The 19711-nt window shown below is 44.8% G+C and overlaps 1 long non-coding RNA gene across 1 annotated transcript; it reads left to right on the top strand.

Annotated features, from left to right (window-relative positions):
* Nucleotides 1-1780: 1780 nt before the first annotated feature.
* LOC129649628 (uncharacterized) lies at nt 1781-19407 on the top strand. The gene is made up of 3 exons (XR_008713200.1): nt 1781-1854; nt 13852-13958; nt 19245-19407. It is a non-coding gene; the product is annotated as an uncharacterized LOC129649628 (long non-coding RNA).
* Nucleotides 19408-19711: the final 304 nt, after the last annotated feature.

Genomic DNA, 19711 nt, shown 5'->3' with positions numbered 1-19711 from the left:
GGCGTCAAGCAGGGCCCCGTGGTTCAGACATTCTGGATCTGGGCCCTGAATTCACTGTGACATTGTGGTCTGGACACATGTGTCCCTTAACTGGCTTTCCTCGGTGGTTAACAACCTCCAGCACTTCAGGCTTACAGGCTGGCTTTCAGACTTTAATTGAAAAAAATATATTAAAAAGTCCATTTAAGCGACCCCAGCCTCCCACTAGCCTTTCACTCCCTGAAAGCATTTTCCCAAAACCACTGGAAATTCTGATTATAAAGACATCTGGAGCCTGTGGTACACCTTCCCCCCAACTGCCAGAAATTTCCTCTCTGTCTCAGTTGCCTGTGAATTTCCAGTTATCTATCTCTTGCCCAGGAAAAGGGTCATGTCTCACTTGTGAATTCTTTCTTTTCAGGAATCTTCACCCTCCAACTGGCTTCTGGGTCCCCTACTTGCTAGAGCTTTCCTGGTGGCTCAGATGGCAAGGAATCTGCCTGCATTGCAAGAGACCCGGGTTCAATTCCTGGATCAAAAGATCCCCTGGAGAAGGGAATGGCAACCCACTCCAGTATTCTTGCCTGGAGAGTTCCATGGACAGAGGAGCCTGGTGGGGTCACAAAGAGTCGGACATGTCTAAGCGACTAACGCTTTGATTTTCTTTTCCGCTTGCTATAAAGTGTGGATCATGCTTTCTGGTGACTTCATGGTTGTATAACTGTCTATTATGTATAGCATGTTCCTCCTTCATGACAGACTGAGATGCTTCAGCCATGTTAATGTGCCCTTAGAAGAAACCATTCTGTTCTTTCAACCAAATAGTCTTGGCTCTCTCTGGTGCATGAGTGTGCATGTGTGTATGTGTGTGTGTGGTATTCATCCCTGGGTGCCTGAAGTAATAACCGACCTAGATTCAAATTCATATCCTGGGCCTTTATTTAAAGCATCATCTGTTTCTTGCAACATTGGACCATGGGTCTCAGGTCTATAGAATTAAGCAAAATCTTACTTAAAGGCCAGAGTTCTTCTTTTTAAATTTGGCATATAGTTGCTTTACAATGTTATGTTGGTTTCTGCTCTGCAACAGAGTGAAGCAGCCATATGTATGCATATATCCCCTCCCTCTTACCCTCTCTCTCACCACCACCCTCACCTGTCTAGGGCATCACAGAGCACCGAGCTGAACTCCCTGTGCTATACTGCAGGTTCCCACTAGCCATCTACTGAGGGGGCCAAAAAGGTTCTTTCAGGTTTAATGGAAAAATCTGAAGGACATTTTTGGCCCACCCAGTGTTTTATACATGGCCATATATTCCAAACTCCCAGTTTATCCCACTCCCCGCACAACCTGTGTCCACACGTCCATTTCCTATCTCTGCATCTCTGTCTCTGCCCTGCATATAACAGGTGTCAACATTGCTTCTCAATTTCCCACCTGGCTCCCTGGGAGCCTCCTGTATGCATGATAATGTGACCATGTCATGGCTGCTTTTAAACATCTTTTTTAAAAGCTTAAAGTTTTCAGGAAAAAGTCCAAACATCTTACTTAGCCCTGAAGCTCTGCAATGGACTGAACATTTCTATTCTCCCGATACTTGTATATTCAAGCTCTGATACTGCCCCCCACCCCAGTCTGATAGTATTAACAGGTGAGGTCTTTGGGAGGTAATTAGGTTTAGATGAGGTCATGAGGGTGAAGCCCACATGATGAGATTAGTGTCCTTATAAGAAAAGGAAGAGACACGAGGGTTTCTTCTCTCTGCTATGTGAAAACACAGCAAGAAGGCCGCCATCTACAAGCCAGGAAGAGTGCTCTCAATGGGAACCAAATAAGCCTGCACCTTAGTCTAGGGCTTCCCAGCCCCCAGAGCTGTGAGAAATGAATTTCTGTTGCTTAAGTCACCCCATCTATGGTATTTTGTCATAGTGGCCTCCTCCTAGTCCCTAGGAGACTAGGGACAAGATTCATTAAGGACTAGACTGTCTACTACTTCTCTGCCCATAATTCTCACTCTGGCCATGCGGTTATCCCCAGAGCATGCTGTGCTCTTCCACTTTTCTATCCTGTGGCGTGAGGCACTCCCTCTACCTGAAATGCCCTTGCTCTTTTCATTTTGTTAAAGTCCCCGTTGAAATCCATTTCAACTAACACTTCCCCCAGAAAGCTTTCCATGAGCCTCTGAGGAGTGCCCTGGCATCTGAGTGGAGCAAGGAGGCTGTATCTGGAGTGTGGAAGGAGCAGGAGGCTGAGGCCTGCTGCTGCTGTTGCTGGCATCTGTCTCTAGCTGGAGTAGCAATGACTGGCATGACAAGCAGACCAGGAAGAAGACAGCCCTTGTCCCTACTTTCCAGTCTCCCCCTAATGTCGCCTATTTGCAAAACCTAACAGCAAGCCTGGGCTTCCCTGGTGGCTCAGATGGTAAAGAATATCCACTTGTAATGCAGGAGATCAGGGTTTGATCCCTGGGTCAGGAAGATCTCCTGGAGGAGGAAATGGCAACCCACTCCAGTATTCTTGCCTGGGAAATCCCATGGACAGAGGAGCCTGGCAGGCTTTGTCCATGGGATCCTGAAGAGTGGGACATGACTGAGCAACTAACACACACACACACAAGGCAAGCCAGTTAGAATACCTAACCATCCTGGTTTACCCAAAACTAAGGGGTGTCCTGGGATGTGGGCCTTTCAGTGCTACAGTGGGGACAGTTGTGGGCAAGCTGAGGTGCAGGGATCAAGCTCATTCCCCTAGAGCCAGCAAGCAAAAGAGAAATGTGATTTGCAGAGTCCCAGTCCCAGAATTGTGTAGCAGAGTGGATTTGGAGCTGCGAGACAGTGAGTAAATGACTAGTATAATGAATGATCCGTTAGTGTTATTTGAATTAATTACTGCATTGTCTGGATGACTGGCGGGGGGTGGGGGGAGATGCTAGGAACTTGAGACTCTGGGTATTGGGAATGCGCTGGCAAGTTTATAATTTAGAGCCCTAAGCTAGCCTGCACCTGATGTTCCACAACAGTCTCTTAAACATCTTTTCTGTTGGTAATTCTGTTTAGATCTCTTATCTCCATTGCCTCCTGGATCATTTCCTAGGTTCTTCTGAAATGAGTCACTCTATGTTGCTCCCCAGAGTCTGAAGGGTGGCTAGCACCTGAATCTCAGAGGCACCTATAACACAGCTTATAGTTAGTTGCATGATTCTTTCCGGGAACAGCTCTTCAAGAAATGTATACAGAATCAAATGAGTCTTACTTGTGAAAGTATGGTCCAGTGGCATCACTTGGGAGCTTGTTAGAAATGCTGAATCCCAGGCCGCTCCTCTGACCTAAGGAATCAGACTCTGCAAAGACGCCCAGATAAAATTTGTGTGCAATTAACATCTGAGAAACGTCCATCTAGAGCAGAGGTTTTCGACCTTTAGAATGAATTTGGGAGCTTACAGACATTCTCATGTCTGGGTGATAAGCTCAGAGATCATCCGTTGGTTGGGGTCAGGCAGACAGTCGTATTTTTAAAGCCCCCCAGGTGATTTTAATGGGCAGCCAGGATGGCAGACCATTGATCCAGAGCCTGAATGAGATCCCAAGGCACCCTACTGTTAGCTTTCCAATTATCTCGCTTTTGCTGTGTACAGAGGCACAAAAATGAAATAACTGAATCCCAATATCCTTGTTCCAGGCAATTTAATGATATTTCTGAGGCTGCAACTGAGGCCTCCTGACTCCTCCTGATTCGAGTCCTGACATACAACTGTCACTGAAATTCCATTGACATTGGTAGTTATTTATATACGAGAGGACACTTTAAAAATGCGTCATCAGATATTTGATCCAGTTAAGGATGTTGCTGAATAACTAGGAGAATTATCTAGGGGTAAAGAACATAATCTGAATGAATCACAGGCACAGAAACTCAGCTGGGCATTCATTCAAGCAGGACAAATACTCTTGAACGAGGAGAAACTGTTGAGACTGCCCAAGTCTTTTTGTGTCTTAAAGAACCCATCAGTTGGGGATTGCTTCTTCTACATCCTACCATTTCAGTGCAACTTTGTTTAATTCAACCATTATTTATTAAACATCCATGTGCAAGTTGCTTGTACAAAGGTAAAAACACAGGACTGCTGCTTCAAATCTTTATTAGAGTCAGATAGTGGTAGAAGTGAAAGACATATATATGTGTGTGTGTGTTTATATATACACAAACACTCTCTATATATCCTAAATTGCATTAGAGAAGAATAGATAAATCAATACAGGAAGTCTCCTATATACTAATGAGTTCTGTTCCAAGAGTGCATTCAAAAGTCCAGTTTGTTCATAAGTCCTACAAAGTAAGCCGAGGTACCCAACTAACACAGTCGACTATAGAGTACTATAATGTAATAGGTTTATAATACTCTTCACACAATTGATACATAGAAAACAAACACAAAAATTTGTTCTTAATTTTAATCTTACAGTACAGTACCTTGAAAAGTACAGTGGTATAGTACAACAGCTTCCATACAGGGGCTGGCATTGAGTGAACAGGCAGGAAGAGTGACTGACTGCAGGAGGGAGAGGAGGTGGGAGGTGGTAGAGCTGAAGGACCGTCAGCAACAGGAGACGAAGGGCAAGCTACATGTCACTCACTCCTGACATTGATGGGACATGCATTAGCATCTTTGAGAGTTTGCATATTGAAGGTTCGTATATAGCAGGTCTTACTACATGGACTTAAAGAGAAGTATGCCACATCCATTTAAATTTATTGTGGCCTGGTGGCTCAGATGGTAAAGCATCTGCCTACAATGCGGGAGACCTGGGTTCGATCCCTGGGTCGGGAATTTCCCCTGGAGAAGGAAATGGCAACCCACTCCAGTACTCTTACCTGGAAAATCCCATGGACGGAGGAGCCTGATAGGCTACCGCCCATGGAGTTGCACAGAGTCGGACACGACTCAGCGACTTCACTATGCCACATCCAAGTGCAAGCAGATGGATTACCAAGTGTTTTTGGTGGAGGCTTGAGGATGGTGTTGAGGAAGAGGTTGGGTTTTCATGTGAACAGACGGTGGGAAGAGTAGTTCAAAAAGAAGGAATGGCGATAAACAAAGACCTGAACGTAGAAGTCCTCGGGGGAGGTGATACTAGTGGAAAACAGAAGGTGCAGCTCGAGAGGTAGGCTGGAGGCCATATTATGGACAGGTGTGCATGCATGCCAGAGCCAGGAGTTAGAATGTATGTAGCTCAACAGGACAGATCGCTGAAGAATTTTAAACTTATTTAAGCCCTGTGGAGGGTTAATGAACGTTCTTAGGGCAAGATTGGAGGCAGGAAGCAGACCACTATGCCAACAGTCCAGATCAGAGTAAGGTGATTCTGAAGCTGAGTGGTGTTTGGGGGGAAAGAAAGGAGGATATAATACAAAACTCATTGGATCTAGGCCTTAATTAGCCCATTTAGGAGAACATTTATGGGGTAAGTAGACATTATGTTTACACTGGTTAATTGAAAGTACATTTCCCGGGGGCTAAATTACAGTGAACACTATTAAATCACAATTAAGGTCTATCTGGATATCTATACCATTATGGATTTTGTGGGTGTTGGGACTGGCTCAATTTATTGTTGAACAGCAATGTTTTTCAAATTTCCCAGTATTTGCAAAACTAACTGTGAACAGAAGCTCAGAGCCAATCTGAGGCTACTGGTTGAGGAAGACCCGAAGTCCTTAGGCCTTCAGGATGACCCCAGCTACCAAGGAGCCCTGAGGGGATGTCAAGGTCTAGGACTGCAGAACTTGTCACCACTTGGGGATTTGACAGATCCAGAGAGAGGTGGGAATGTATTTTTCAGATGAAGGCTTACCTCACACAGCACAGAAGGACCCAGAACGCCAGAAAATGCACACTGAGTTAAAACCCACTGAACTTTCAGCTCAGCAAATCAGTGTAGAGAACAAGAGTTACAGAAACACAGATATAATTTATTGATTCCCTTCAATTAGCATTTACTGTGCTTTAATCATAGAGCCCCAGATGTGTTAAGTACTGTGAAGTCAAAACAATGGCCAAGATGAATTAACAGACTCAGGCTCAAATTCCATCACTTTTCACTTATGTGACTTTGCTTAACTCCCCCAAACTTAAGTTTCCTCAGCTAGCAAAGGGGCAAAATAATAGTGCTTGCCTCTCAAAGCTGTAGGAGAGTTACATAAGTAATGATAATAATTATATACATATAAATAGTAATATCATACATGTAATAGTGTAATTTTATACAATTATTAATAATTCCATATATTGCTAATAATTATATGATATATGAGCATTTATGTCTGGGGCTTCCCTGATGGCTCAGATGGTAAAGAATCTGTCTGCAATGTAGGAGACTCGGGTTTGATCCCTGGGTCAGGCAGATCCCCTGGAGAAGGGAATGACTACTGACTCCAGTATTCTTTCCTGGAGAATTCCATGGACAGAGGAACCCAGTGGGCTGCAGTCCATGGGTCACAAAAAGTCAGACACAACTGAGTGAGTGACTAATATTTTCACTTTACTTTCATGTCTGTAAGTTGCTCTAAGAACTCTAATCTTGCCAACTCTAAGAAATCTTCTCTAATAACGCCCCCATCCATAGGATGATGGAAGTCACAGTAGCATATCAATAGTAAAAAAGTCACAGAATTTGAAATCAAGCACTGGAATTTGAGTCCCAACCTCTAGCATTAGAAGGTAGCTATGGGATTGTCTTGGAGAAGGAAATGGCAACCCACTCCAGTTCTCTTGCCTGGAAAATCCCATGGATGGAGAAGCCTGGTAGGCTATAGTCCATGGGGTCGCAAAGAGTCAGACGCAACTGAGCAACTTCACTTATGGGGTCTTCTGCTAGTCACCTGCCTTATCTGAACCCAAAATGCACAACCTAGCTCTAAATACAAGCCAGCCTAAGTGTTGATGGAACAGACCTGCAGGGTGAGACTGGCATGAGTAAACAATTAAAATGACCTGGGACTTATCAGAAAAGACTTCTTAGAGTTGACAAGATTTGAGCTTAGAGCGATTTATAGACATTAATGGAGAAGAAATAGAGAGAAATATGTATAAAGGACTGATGATTGGAATTAGCAATTCATGTGCAAGAGAGAGAAAACACATTTGGCTAGAAGTGGAAGAGTCTTGCTGGAATGCAATTGGGGGAAAAAAAGCTTACTAAGTGCTTGCTATAGTTCTAAGTGCTTTAGGTGGTTCAGTGTATTCTACCTTCAACAAAGGCTATGAGATGGGTATGCAATTAACTCCAATTAACAGGTAAAGCAACTTGGCCAAGATAAGTTGCTTTACCTGTTAGTCCAGGGCCATCTAAGAACCCAGGTAGTCTGGACCCATTTGTCAGTTCCTTAACCGCTATGATACATTGCCTCGGAGGTCAGGTCAGAAAGATGGGGATCTCTTGAATTAGTTTTACAATGTAAAAGTTCCATGAGAACAGAGATCACACCTGTCTTGACCATTATTACACCCACAGTGCCTGGCGCATAGTGGAGACTCAATAAATACTTGTTGAAAATGTGGGTGGGTGTGTAACTGAAAGGGGGAGTCTAGCTGCTCACCACTCAAAAGCCATTAAAGAGGCCAGGTTAGTAGAAAGGAAAATTTGCTCATTTTGGATGCTGGCAGTCAGTGGGGACGGAAGACTCCTGTCCAAGGGCTGACTCCCCCCTCTACCGACAGTCAGGGGTGAGAGCTTTCACAGACAGAGGGAGGGGGCTCCATGCAGAAACAACACGGCTCTGACAGTCATCTTGAAACTGGTCATCGGTGATCAGAGCAGTGCCATCTTGATTGGTTTAGGTACAATTAATCTTCAGTTCCACGGTTGGTTTGTTCCCATTTCCTTGGGGCCATTTTCTTGGAATTGTGGCAGTTTATATCATGACTGCAGTCTGGTCATTCTGCAGTTGACTTCTTCCACCTGGTGGGGGTTTCAGTATCTGTAAGACAGCTCACAGGATATGGCTCAGAATATTATCTATAGCCCTTGCTGCTGCTGCTAAGTTGCTTTAGTCGTGTCTGACTCTGTGTGACCCCAGAGACGACAGCCCACCAGGCTCCTCCGTCCATGGGATTTTCCAGGCAAGAGTACTGGATTGGGTTGCCATTGTCTTCTCCGCTGTAGCCCTTGAGGAGGAACTAAAGGTCCTCCTTTGCTTAATGACGATTATAATTTGGTCTCCTATGACTGTTTTCCTTTGTTTCTGTGTTTTCTCACTTCCCTGATTAAACTTCTTTGGCTAAAGGTTTTCCACAGAAAAAGGGCAAGCAGAGAACATAGGGGACAAGGACCTTAGGGTCCTGCTCCATTTCAGAGCGCTTGGCAGGGCTATCTCTTCTCTTTCTTTGGAAGTCCATCCTGGGGTGGGACCCTCCAGTGCCCTGGGGCCTGGCCGATGTGATGGATAGAACACTGCTCGGACATAGCAGGACTCTTAGAAACTCCTTAAACTCTGAGAAGAGGGTAGTCTGGTCCACTGAAAGCACAGTAGTAGCACTGTCTTGGTGGCAAAGATGAATTTGTTACAGTGAGAAACAACAGAAATGGTGTCATCTTATATCTTTGAAAATAGGATAACAATGTTTCATTGGTTACCTGATGCCTCGGAACAGAGTAGATTAAGGACTTGGAGAGTTAACTCCCTTTTTCCTTCTCTCATGTTAAATCTGGCTGCATTTGTTCGGTCACCAGGTTCAAAGAGACTTCCCGTGCCCCTCTGAATAGCCCTTTCCAACCCTGCCAGTGATGGGAAGACACTGGTTGACCCAGTGATGAGAAGACACTGGTTGAGCTGGCTTTACGTGAGATGAGAAGGATCTGTAACAGAAACCATCAAACCCCAATAACAGGCCCTAGACCTTATTTAATGGGCTTCTAGAGATCTCCAAGGGAAGAAGATTTGTCTAAAAAGGAACCTTGCCTAGAAGGTGTTCAGAGTGGGAAGTTCAGCACACTCGTGGGTACAATGCCGTGTTCACTGATAGCTATTTGAACATGCTGTGGCTCTGCTGTAAAGTCCTCTGTACCTAGAGGGGGCTTGGAAGGAAATGGGTAGTGATGGGAATATGATCAGTATAGAAACTGATGCTGACAGTGGACTCTGTTTCTTTAGCAAGAATGATAATGGCTTACATTGGTGTGGCAAGCAAGTCAAAGTCCCTAGCCATGTTTATATACTCTAGTTTATTTCAAGCCACCAATACACCTGGAAGCAGAGCTAGGGCCTTCATTGTATAGATGAGGAAACCAAAGCTCAGAGAGAAAATGCCAAGAATAACTCCTGGTCTGGGTTCTCCTACTTTTCACCTTGCTGCTTCTACCTGAAACCATTAGCATGACATTTGATAGAGAATGCATCACTCCATGGGCTTCCCAGGCAGTGCTAGTGGTAAAGAAGCTGCCTGCCAATGCAGGAGACATGAGACCTGGGTTCGATCCCAGAGTCCCTGGAAGAGGGCATGGCAACCCATTCCTGTATTCTTGCCTGGAGAATCCCGTGGACAGAGGAGGCTGATGGGCTACAGTCCATAGTGTCACAGAGTCGGACACAACTGAAGTGACGTATCACACGTGCATGCATGTATAGCTCCTGCTACACCAGCATCTAGACTGTCTTCTTAATCATACCCACACCCATCCCCTCCACACACATACACAGGTAAAGTCATGTGTTAGTTTCTTCCAACAATTACATGATATTTCTTAATATCTATATGGGCTTCCCTGGTGGCTCAGATAGTAAAGATGCAATGCGCCAGATCTGGGTTTGATCCCTGCTTTGGGAAGATTCTCTGGAGGAGAGCACGGCAACCCACTCCACTATTCTTGCCTGGGGAATCCTCATGGACAGAGGAGCCTGGTGGGCTACAGTCCATGGGGTCACAAGGAGTCAGACATGGCTAAGTGACTCAGCACAACACAATATCTATATTACCATATTTCACTTGTCCATATGGATTCCTATGTTGACTCTAACTCCCCACTGTGACAATGAAACCCACTCCAAAGAAACTGTTGTGCATGCCTTTCAAAGAAACTGCATAAGAATTTCCCTGGTATATATTTCAGAATCTATTCTCTGGAATGTATTTACATATTGACCTGGAGTAAATGAGGCTTCCCAGGTGGCACAGCGGTAAAGAATCTGGCTGCCAATACAGGAGACACAAGAGACGAGTTCGATCCTTTGGTTGGGAAGATCCCCTGGAGAAGGAAATGGCACCCCACTCCAGTATTCTTGCCTGGAAAATCCCATGGACAGAGGAGCTGGCAGGCTCCAGTCCACGGGGTCACAGAGAGAGTCAGACACGACCGAGCGACTAAACCACAACACCAATCACGTCTTTTGTCCCCTTTCCCACAATAAGGCTTTGAGGACAAGACAAGAGAGGGCAACAGGGAAAAGGACAGAAATAAGAGGCTGGGGAAGGGAATTGAGAGGTGGTTTGCTGCTCTTCAAAGAGGAGGAGTTCTAAGCCAAAGTTCTAAGCCAAAGAAGAGGGAGTCTTGTTCTCCACCCCTCTTTCCTCTCCCCTCTTCAGCCCGGTTTCTGGGCCTTTTGTCTCTTCTAGAGCCAAATCCTGACAGTGTGCCATGCACTTGCGAAAGGATAATTACATCTGTATCCCTGGGAGAGACAGGCCTGGTGTCAGCAGGGAGGAGTCTGATGTGGATGCAAATGGAGCTAAGTGCCCACATGTGCAAAGCACTGACAGCTCCTGATTTAAATCCTCGACCAGACGTTTCTCTGACCGAAACTTTCCCTGGAACTCTTTTTAACTCTGAGTCAGAGAAAGATTTAAAAAACAATAGCTTTACCTATCTACCCAGCTGTGTTCTCTGTTAAAGGAAGAGAAATGACTGAAAGCTCCTTAAGAGAAAGGCGTGTGTCCTGGACTTCAGGTGGTGGCTCAGATGGTAAATGGAGGAGGGTATGGCAACCCACTCTACTACTCTTGCCTAGAGGCTGAAGTCCGTATGGTCACCCAGAGTCGGACACAACTGAAGCGACTGAAGAGCAGCAGATGGTAAATCCGCCTGTGAGGCAGGAGACCAGGGTTCAATCCCTGGGTCAGGAAGATCCCCTGGAGAAAGGAATAGCTACCCACTCCAGTATTCTTGCCTGGAGAATCCCATGGACAGAGGAGCCTGGTGAGCCACAGTCCTTGGGGATGCACAGATTCAAACCCAACTGAGCGACTAACACTTTGACTTTCACAGCTTAGCACCAGGCACTCAGTGGACACCCTGAAACCTTCACAGTGCTGTTCTCAAGGTGCCACTGAGCCCACAAGACAACCAGGAATGATCGTCTAGCAGTGATTCCACAATTATTCCTTTTTTTCCTTTGATGTTTGTTTGTTTATTCATTTGGCTGTGCCGGGTCTCAGTGGCAGCACGCGGGATCTTTAGTTGCAGCATGCAAACTCTTAATTGCAGCAAGTAGGAGCTAGTTCCCTGACCAGGGATCAAACCTGGGCCCCTGCCTTGGGAGCATGGAGTCTTAGCTGCTGGACCACTAGCAAATTCCCTGAAGTTACTGCATAGAATCATCTAAACTCCTCTCCAGATGCCTGCTTCTGTCCTTAAAAGAGGAAGGAGGATCCACCTGGTTGTTTAAGGGTTTTGTTCTTTCATTTTCCCCAGGTATAGAGACAACTTAGCCAAGTCTTAACCACTGGACCACCAGGGACATCCTACACCTATTTCTATCTCGTGTGTGGGGGGGGGACATTCTCTCCTATCTACTGATCAATGAGCAGGTCCCCCAAACTCCAGACTAAGAAGGAGAAGGGGTGCAACCTAATTTCTGTTCAAATGTAAGCACAAGATCACCATGATTTTCTTAAAAAGACCATCAAGTTCCTATGCACTTTTGAAATGCAAATATGTTTTCTAACACCATGAGGGAGATGCTGTAAGCAAAGATAATAGTACTAGATGCTCAGCTGTTAGAGACGGGAAGGGCGACATGATGGCCTTCAGGCCCAACTGGGACTCATCTCCTCCGTCACACTCATGCCAAGAATAGATGAAAGGCTTTGTTTTACTTTGAAAAGAAAAAGGGCAAAAGGGAGAACAGGAAATTGATGCCTGAGAAAGAGGGCCAACCTGCCTCCTCTTCCCTTAAAAGAAGACTCAAGAGAAGCAATTAAAAGAAGTTACTGATAACAAGAAATGACAAGGCAGAAGATGTGTAAGTCTGAATAAGCCATCATGCCATAAGTAGACCTTAGCTATAAGCCAAGAAAAATCTGAAGAGATCGGATCTCAGCTTAATAGAAGGAAGAGCTTTTTAACAAGTGGGATGAATTTTTTTCTTTTTAATCAGTTATAAAAAGAGCTGCCTATGAATATGCTGAAATCCTCTTTTTTGGATATGTTTAAGCAAAATCCCTCTCTCTTTCGGTGTTTCTAGAGAAAATATTTCTGCTTTGGGTTAAATGTGGTATGATATCTTCTAATTCTAAAATGATTATGTTCATATAGATTTTAAAATTCAATAACAGCTTCTAAGTAAAAATGTGTAACATGATGTCCTGCCTTGAAGCAGTTGCACAACATTCTGTTTCTCTCTCTCCAACAACCCCGGGGATTCAAACTGCTTTCTCCCCTCTGCGTGTTGGAGTTTCTCTTCTCCAGATGGTCATAAGGCAAGATGAAACTGAAAGTCGCTCGGTCGTGTCTGACTCTTTGCGACCCCATGAACTATACACTTCATGGAATTCTCCAGGCCGGAATACTGGAGTGGGTAGCCTTTCCCTTCTCCAGGGGACCTTCCCAACCCAGGGATCAAACCCAGGTCTCCCGCATTGCAGGCAGATTCTTTACCAACTGAGCTATCAGGGAAGCCTGTAGGGCAGGATGTGACACAGCAATATCAGGTATTTCCCCATCCTACTATCTCTGAAAATATGCAAAGGGAGCCTTCCGATTTGGGGGATTTTGCCCTATTTTTCATGATGCAAATGCAAACAGCAAGAACCCAAGCTAACCAGGAAGAAAGTGACAGTTTCCAGAATTCTACTATGGATTCACTTTCTGCATACCTGACTCCATTTCTTCTATGATTTGCAGTGAACACAGACATTTCTAACCTTTTACAATAACTGAGGGTAGATCTAATCAATGCTCCTCTTACCCTCGCATCCCATCCTTTTCTTGACCAGGTAGAGTCTCCTTCTCAGGGGAAAGCCCCTCCCTTTAATGCATTGTCCTGAAGCCACAGGCAGGGTCAAGGTCTCAGTGGAAGCTGGTGGTCATTGTTTCAACTACCTCGTTCCCATCTCAGAAAACTCCAGTCTAGGGAAGAGACTGCTCATGTTTTTTAATGTAACTACCGCATTTCAAGCTCTAAGACAGACATTCTATATCCGTATTTCATTTAGCCCTCACAATGACCCTAAAAGTAGGTGCTTTCTCCACTAGAATACTTGTCTTTTAATTTTAGTAGCCAAAGTCCCCTGAGAGCCCTGAGTGCTGAGATAAGCTCAAGACTGATTTGATTATTAGGATCTACAGAATCTTTATCTTCATTGTGTTCACTTACATCATGGGGATGGACAATGAAATATTACAAGTAGGATTAAAATGAATATTCATCAATGTATAAATAAGTCACACTATAATGGTGCGCCCCCTGTTCCAGTTTCTGCTCTGATGGCGTCATTTCACAGTACATGCCAAGGTCACCTCGACGTTCACCTCCCCTGCTAAGAGGCAGCAGGAGAGAAGGAAGGACTGAGGCTGCCAGGCAGCCTTCATCGGTTATTCATACATGCTTATCCTTGGTGGTCTCATCCAACAATCTTACCTCTTCCTTGTGTATTTTAGTCGTAGTACAGCACCTGCTTGAGAGCCCGATTTCCAGATGGATTTGAGGTCTTTTCACGTTGGGATATGAAATGACACCATTTGAATTCCCCATCCCACATCCTAAGGTGAGCCTTAATGGGTCAGATGCATACTTAAGTTACAGAAACCAGCTGTATATCCCCTCCGTCTCTTGGACCTCCCTCCACCCCATGCCCCCCTCGAGGTCGTCACAGAGTGCCTGCGTTATATGTACAGTATGTACCATGTGTGCCCTACGGCAGCTGCCCACTAGCTATCTGCCTTTCACACGGCATGTGTATATGCCAGGGCTACCCTCTCAATCTGTCCCACCCTCTCCTTCCCTGCCAACGTCCACAGTTTCTGCTCTACGTCTGTTCCTGCCCTACAAGTAGGTTTATCGGTACCATTTTTCTAGATTCCACACACGTATATTAATCTATGATATTTGTTTTTCTCTTTCTGACTTATTTCACTCTGTATGACAGTCTCCAGGTCCACAGGTGACTCTTAATAGGTAAGCCTATTTGTGTTGCAATAGTACCTAGTCCTATGGAACTAAAGTAAAATAGATCCTAGCCACATGTTCAATCACGGGGTCCCTCGCCTATGTTCCTTATGACATGAACTCAGTCTAGCTCCTCCAATTGTGATTATCTGCCTTTAGACAAACCCACACCCCCAAAATAGCATTTTATTCCTACTTTATAGAAAAGAAAACTGAGACCTCTAGAGTTTGAGTAAGTTCATTGCGATGGTGTGACTCTAGGATCACATTAAATATTCAAGTTATTGATGACGCACAGGAAAGACCACCCTTCCCTTCAATAATCTACATGCTGTCAAGATCCAAAGACACTTACGCATCCAACCCCCTCCACAAAGACTTCCAGGCTCCTGCAATACGTAAAGCTTTCTCCATTCTGTGTGCCACATAATTTAGTACCTAATTAGATATTGTCTTACAGTATTCTCCTAATTGCCTCAAGTGTATTTATTCTGCTTCTCCATTAAGTTTATCACAGAGATCCTTGAGGGTAGAATTTTCCTTTTATGTCTCTCCTTTTCCACCCCATCCTTTTCCTACTCCACCCCTAGAGCATAGCAGTAAAAACATAAGAGCTAGTCCAGTCTGAGCTGTCCTTGGGGCATATGGGCATGGCAGTGATACAAAGCATCACAATAAAAGGCTATGTACAAATACAACATGGGGCATCCCAGGGGGCTCAGTGGTAAAGAATCCTGCTAATGCAGATGTTGAAGCCAAAACTCCAGTACTTTGGCCACCTGATGCGAAGAGCTGACTCATTGGAAAAGACTCTGATGCTGGGAGGGATTGGGGGCAGGAGGAGAAAGGGACGACAGAGGATGAGATGGCTGGATGGCATCACCAACTCAATGGACATGGGTTTGGGTGGACTCTGGGAGTTGGTGATGGACAGGGAGGCTTGGCATGCTGCGGTTCATGGGGTCACAAAGAGTCGGACACAGCTGAGCGACTAAACTGAACTAAATGCAGGAGACTCAGGAGACACTGGTTCAATCCCTGGATCAGGAAGATCTTCTGGAGAAGGAAATGGCAATCCACTCCAGCATTCTTGCCTGGGAAATCCCATGGACAGAGGAGCTTGGTGGGCTATAGTCCATGGGGTCACAAAGAGTCGGACACAACTGAGCAACTGAGCATGAGCAGTAATACTGTATGATGGAAAGGGCACTTAAAGACACCTCTGTCTTCCTTTCCTCTTCACTAGCTCTATAACCTCCAGGGTTCTTGCCTAGAGAATCCCAGGAATGGGGGATCCTGGTGGGCTGCCATCTATGGGGTCACACAGAGTTGGACACGACTGACATGACTTAGCAGCAGCAGCAGCAGCAGCTCTGTAACACTGGGAGAGCCAAATGCCCTAGCTGGACCAGTTTCTGTACTGATGAAATGCAGATATTGAGCTAGATGATCCCCAGTGTTCTTCTAGCCTCATGAATCTGTCTCTGTTAAAGGAAAAGGGAACCTTCATGAATAAAATCCAAGCTGAGCTCCCTGGATCCTGAGGAGGGTTGGTGAGCAAGTGGTTTGAGACAGATGCTACAACCTTGATGTTAGAAGCAAATCAGAAGCGGTTCCCAACCATGCCTCACTCCTGGGGATTCCTGTTTGCCTTCCATCACAAGCCATGAAGGTGGTTGGATGCCTGAACCCATTGGGAGGTCTTCAAAGGAGTCACAATTATGTAAACTCCGCAGGACCGCTGAGTTTCAAGGGAAGGCTGGAGGCAATGTTCTTTTTCTGAGAAGTGAATTAGAAAAGGTAACCTTGATAACTGTGTTGTATCAATCTCATCAACCAAACTGATCATTAAAAGCTAAAAGCTTGGATTCCCCAAAAGGGAATTGATAGACTGCGTAGGTACCTCTACAGGGACCCATCATAATTCAACATTAGTTAATGTACCATTAAAGTATCCACGTAGTTAATGGAATTTCATTGGGGTTTGAGGTTTTTCCTGAGTTGTTTAAATTGCCTCTATCATGAATGACTTCTTGAATTAAAAATTAAATGGACTTTCAAGTATTTAATTAGATACATCTATTACTGAAGTGGGGAAAACAACTGAAATTCACCTTAGAATTTTTTTATTTAAAGGAATACAGTACATCTTCAAGATGACAAACATTTTGTTGATAGATTTAAATACAGCTGCTTTTAGGAATAAAACAGTAGCCAGAATTTTCTTCTGTGGCTCTTTCCCTCAATTTGATGGTCTTTTTTAAAATGTATTTTTAATTGGAGTATTATTACAATATTGTGATGATATCTGCCATACATGAACATGAATCAGCCATAGGTATACATGTGTTCCCCTGGCTCCTAAACTGCCCTCCCACCTCCCTGCCCAGCCCACCCTTCTGGGTCATCACAGAGCACCAGCTTTGGGTTTCCTGCATCATACAGCAGACTCCCACCCGCCACCGCACATACGGTGATGTACATATCTTAATACTACTCTCTGAAGCCATCCCACCCTCTCCCTCCCCAGCTGTAACCATAAGTCTGTTCTTTATGTCTGAGTCTCCTTTGCTGCCCTGCAAATAGTATCACTAGTACCATCTTTCTAGCTTCCATATATATGCGTTAATACACGATACGTGTCTTTCTTTTTCTGACTGACTTTCGATTTGACAGTCTTAAAGGCACCTTAGCTTTTTATCCTTTTGAGCTCTTTAAATGCTTGTGAATCTCATAGAAACCCATTATGAGAGTATGAAATGGATGTAGAATGAGGGTCCGTGATGGTGAGCTGCCAGATGTAGCAAGCTAAGACGCTTCCAGAAGAGGACAGAGCCTTTCCCTGCCTTCATTCGCTGTGAAGTAGGGTAGAAACAGTGTGGCAGGCACATGAATTCCTGCAGGAAACCCAGGGTCTCCCTGGGCTGGGTGTGCAGCTGCCTTCGTCATAGCCTTCTGTAGGGAGGGAACAATGGTTATGCCCACAAGCCTCCTCCTCTGGCCAGCAGGGGTTGAAAATTAAGATGAGTGGGTCGTCTCCCAAGTGTCTCCTCTTCCATCCACTACACCTGGGGATCACCTCCTTGTAAGGTAACTCTCCCACATCACCCTATTGCTTTGGGTTCTTTTTATCCCATCTACTCTGCTCACAGGCCACCTTGATTTCTCTCCCTTGCTGCCTCTAAAGTCAAGACTTGGTCCTTTCTTATTATATAGGTTTTGTAGCCATATTTTGCAGGGAAATAAACAAGGAATGCAGCGGGGAAATGGAAAAAAAAAATAAGACACCTGGTAAAGTTAGCTGAATTCTGGGATGACATAAGGATGATAACAAGTGTTTATGAAGGACTCTCTGTGTGCTGGGCATGGTGTTCCTTTTTCTATACATATCCTCTTGTTCAGTGTTCTTCACAACCCCATGAGCCATCATTAATATCCTCATCTACCAATGGAGAAACAAGGGCTCAAAGAAGTTATGATGTGACTTATGCAATGCCAAATAGCAAGTAAGTGGCAGAATTGGGAACTGTCTCTTATTAAATACCCCATGTCCATAACTGCTGTACTGCCTCTTTCCTGAAAAACAAACATAACTCGAACAAAAACTATATAATTGCTGATGTCTGTCTGAGATAGTCATTGGGCGTCTTCTCTTCAACTGCTTTCTTCACAGTATGTTTTCAGACATCCTTCTCCATAGTCCTTGGCCAAAAGTGAAAGACGTGCTATTATCCATCTTAATAAATGCCCCCAATCTCAGTGCATAGGCCCACCTCGGCATTCAGAGCCTTATATCCTGCCCTTTGTCTCCAGTGATCTGTTTGGAGAGACCTTAAGTTTGGGGAATTCTATCCCCTGACCCCTTTCCTGTCTAGGGCTGGTCTCTGGAGGCCATTTCCACATAATCTCCACATCTTCTCTGCCTTTTATATCACTTATCTGGGCCATGTCCTCATTCTTAACCAACTTCCTTGATTTGGAACAACCCACTCATCTCATTTCCACCCCCTGCTGCTGATTCTGGGGACAGGAAGAGAAGGCAGGCCTGGAGAAGAATAGTACATCCACAGAACGTAAGTATCAGGGTAGCCGCACCAGATCAGAGGCCAAATAAGCCAACAGAAAGGACCTAGAACAAGCCAGATGGCACAGGGTGGAGTTAGATGAGTGATAAAATTCTTAAGAGCCAACAAGAAAACATCAGGGGCTGAAGCCCGGAGAGAATAGTGAATTGTCAAGAGGATCTGCTGCTACCCAACCCAGCAGAGGTCTGCGACTACAGGTTGTTCCTCTCTGTGGTCTGGTGCCTGCAGCGTAGAACTGAATAGCTTGGTGAATGAAGGAAAGGGAAGAACATATAAACAAACCAAAGAAAGAGATGTGGCCAGTGCTAATCAGAGAAGAGACATTAGCGTCAGCATAAGACAGACAAAGTTGTCTGATGGGCTTGCTGTCACTCATGATCATGGTTACTGACTGAGGCCCACTGAGCTAAGGGCATGGAGGGAGAGAGGCAGGCTCTCTGGGGCATGGGATGAGATGCTCATTGGAATCTGGTCTTCCAATAAACATCTGCTTCCAATGTTACCTTGTCTCTATGTTTTCCAACCTCCCCTGGGTCCAGGAATTGCCACTGTCATTTGCGTAGGTCCTTCTGGACTTTGCCTTCTGCAGATGCCGTATGATGTAGTAGACGTGAACTTTGGGAGCTGGGAGCCTTGGGTTCGAATGCCTTCCTGGCTAGGTCACTCCCCAGCCTTGCATCACTGGGCAAGTTGGTTAACCCTGAAACCTTGATGAGGACCAGTATTCTCCAATGTCCTTGCTACTGGTCAGAGTGCAGAGTAAAAGCTCCATCATGTCAGTTCCCTTCTCATGTCTCTAGGAGGCACAGCCAACATTTCTTCAAGGTCACAAAGAAAGTCGCCTAGCAGAATCTGGAATTGAACTTGGATCTCCTGTCCATACATGGATGCCACTCTGCATGAAGATATTAATACTTCTCAATAGAGGTGAGCATCAGAGATAAAAATAAACTCTTTACTAACTAAGAATGTTAGAAAAAGAAAAGCGTACAAAATCTGGAAGGATTTGCTTTGATGATCTATTGAAATAAAGCAAAAGATTGCACGTATAAGTGAGAGCATATGGTATTTGTTTCTGTCTGACTTATTACACTTAATACTCTGTAGATCTAACCAAAGTGTCACAAATGGCAAGATTTAACTTTTTATGGCTGAGTAATATTCTCAGCCATATGGCCTTGATAAAGGCAGAAATGGTATGGACCTAAAAGAAGCAGAAGATATTAAGAAGAGGTGGCAAGAATACACAGAACTGTACAAAAAAGAT

This window comes from Bubalus kerabau, chromosome 4 (genome assembly GCF_029407905.1).
Source record: "Bubalus kerabau isolate K-KA32 ecotype Philippines breed swamp buffalo chromosome 4, PCC_UOA_SB_1v2, whole genome shotgun sequence".
In the NCBI taxonomy this organism is placed as follows: domain Eukaryota; kingdom Metazoa; phylum Chordata; class Mammalia; order Artiodactyla; family Bovidae; genus Bubalus; species Bubalus kerabau.
Note: the sequence above shows the minus strand (reverse complement) of the source record. Positions and strands in the feature narration are given on the sequence as shown.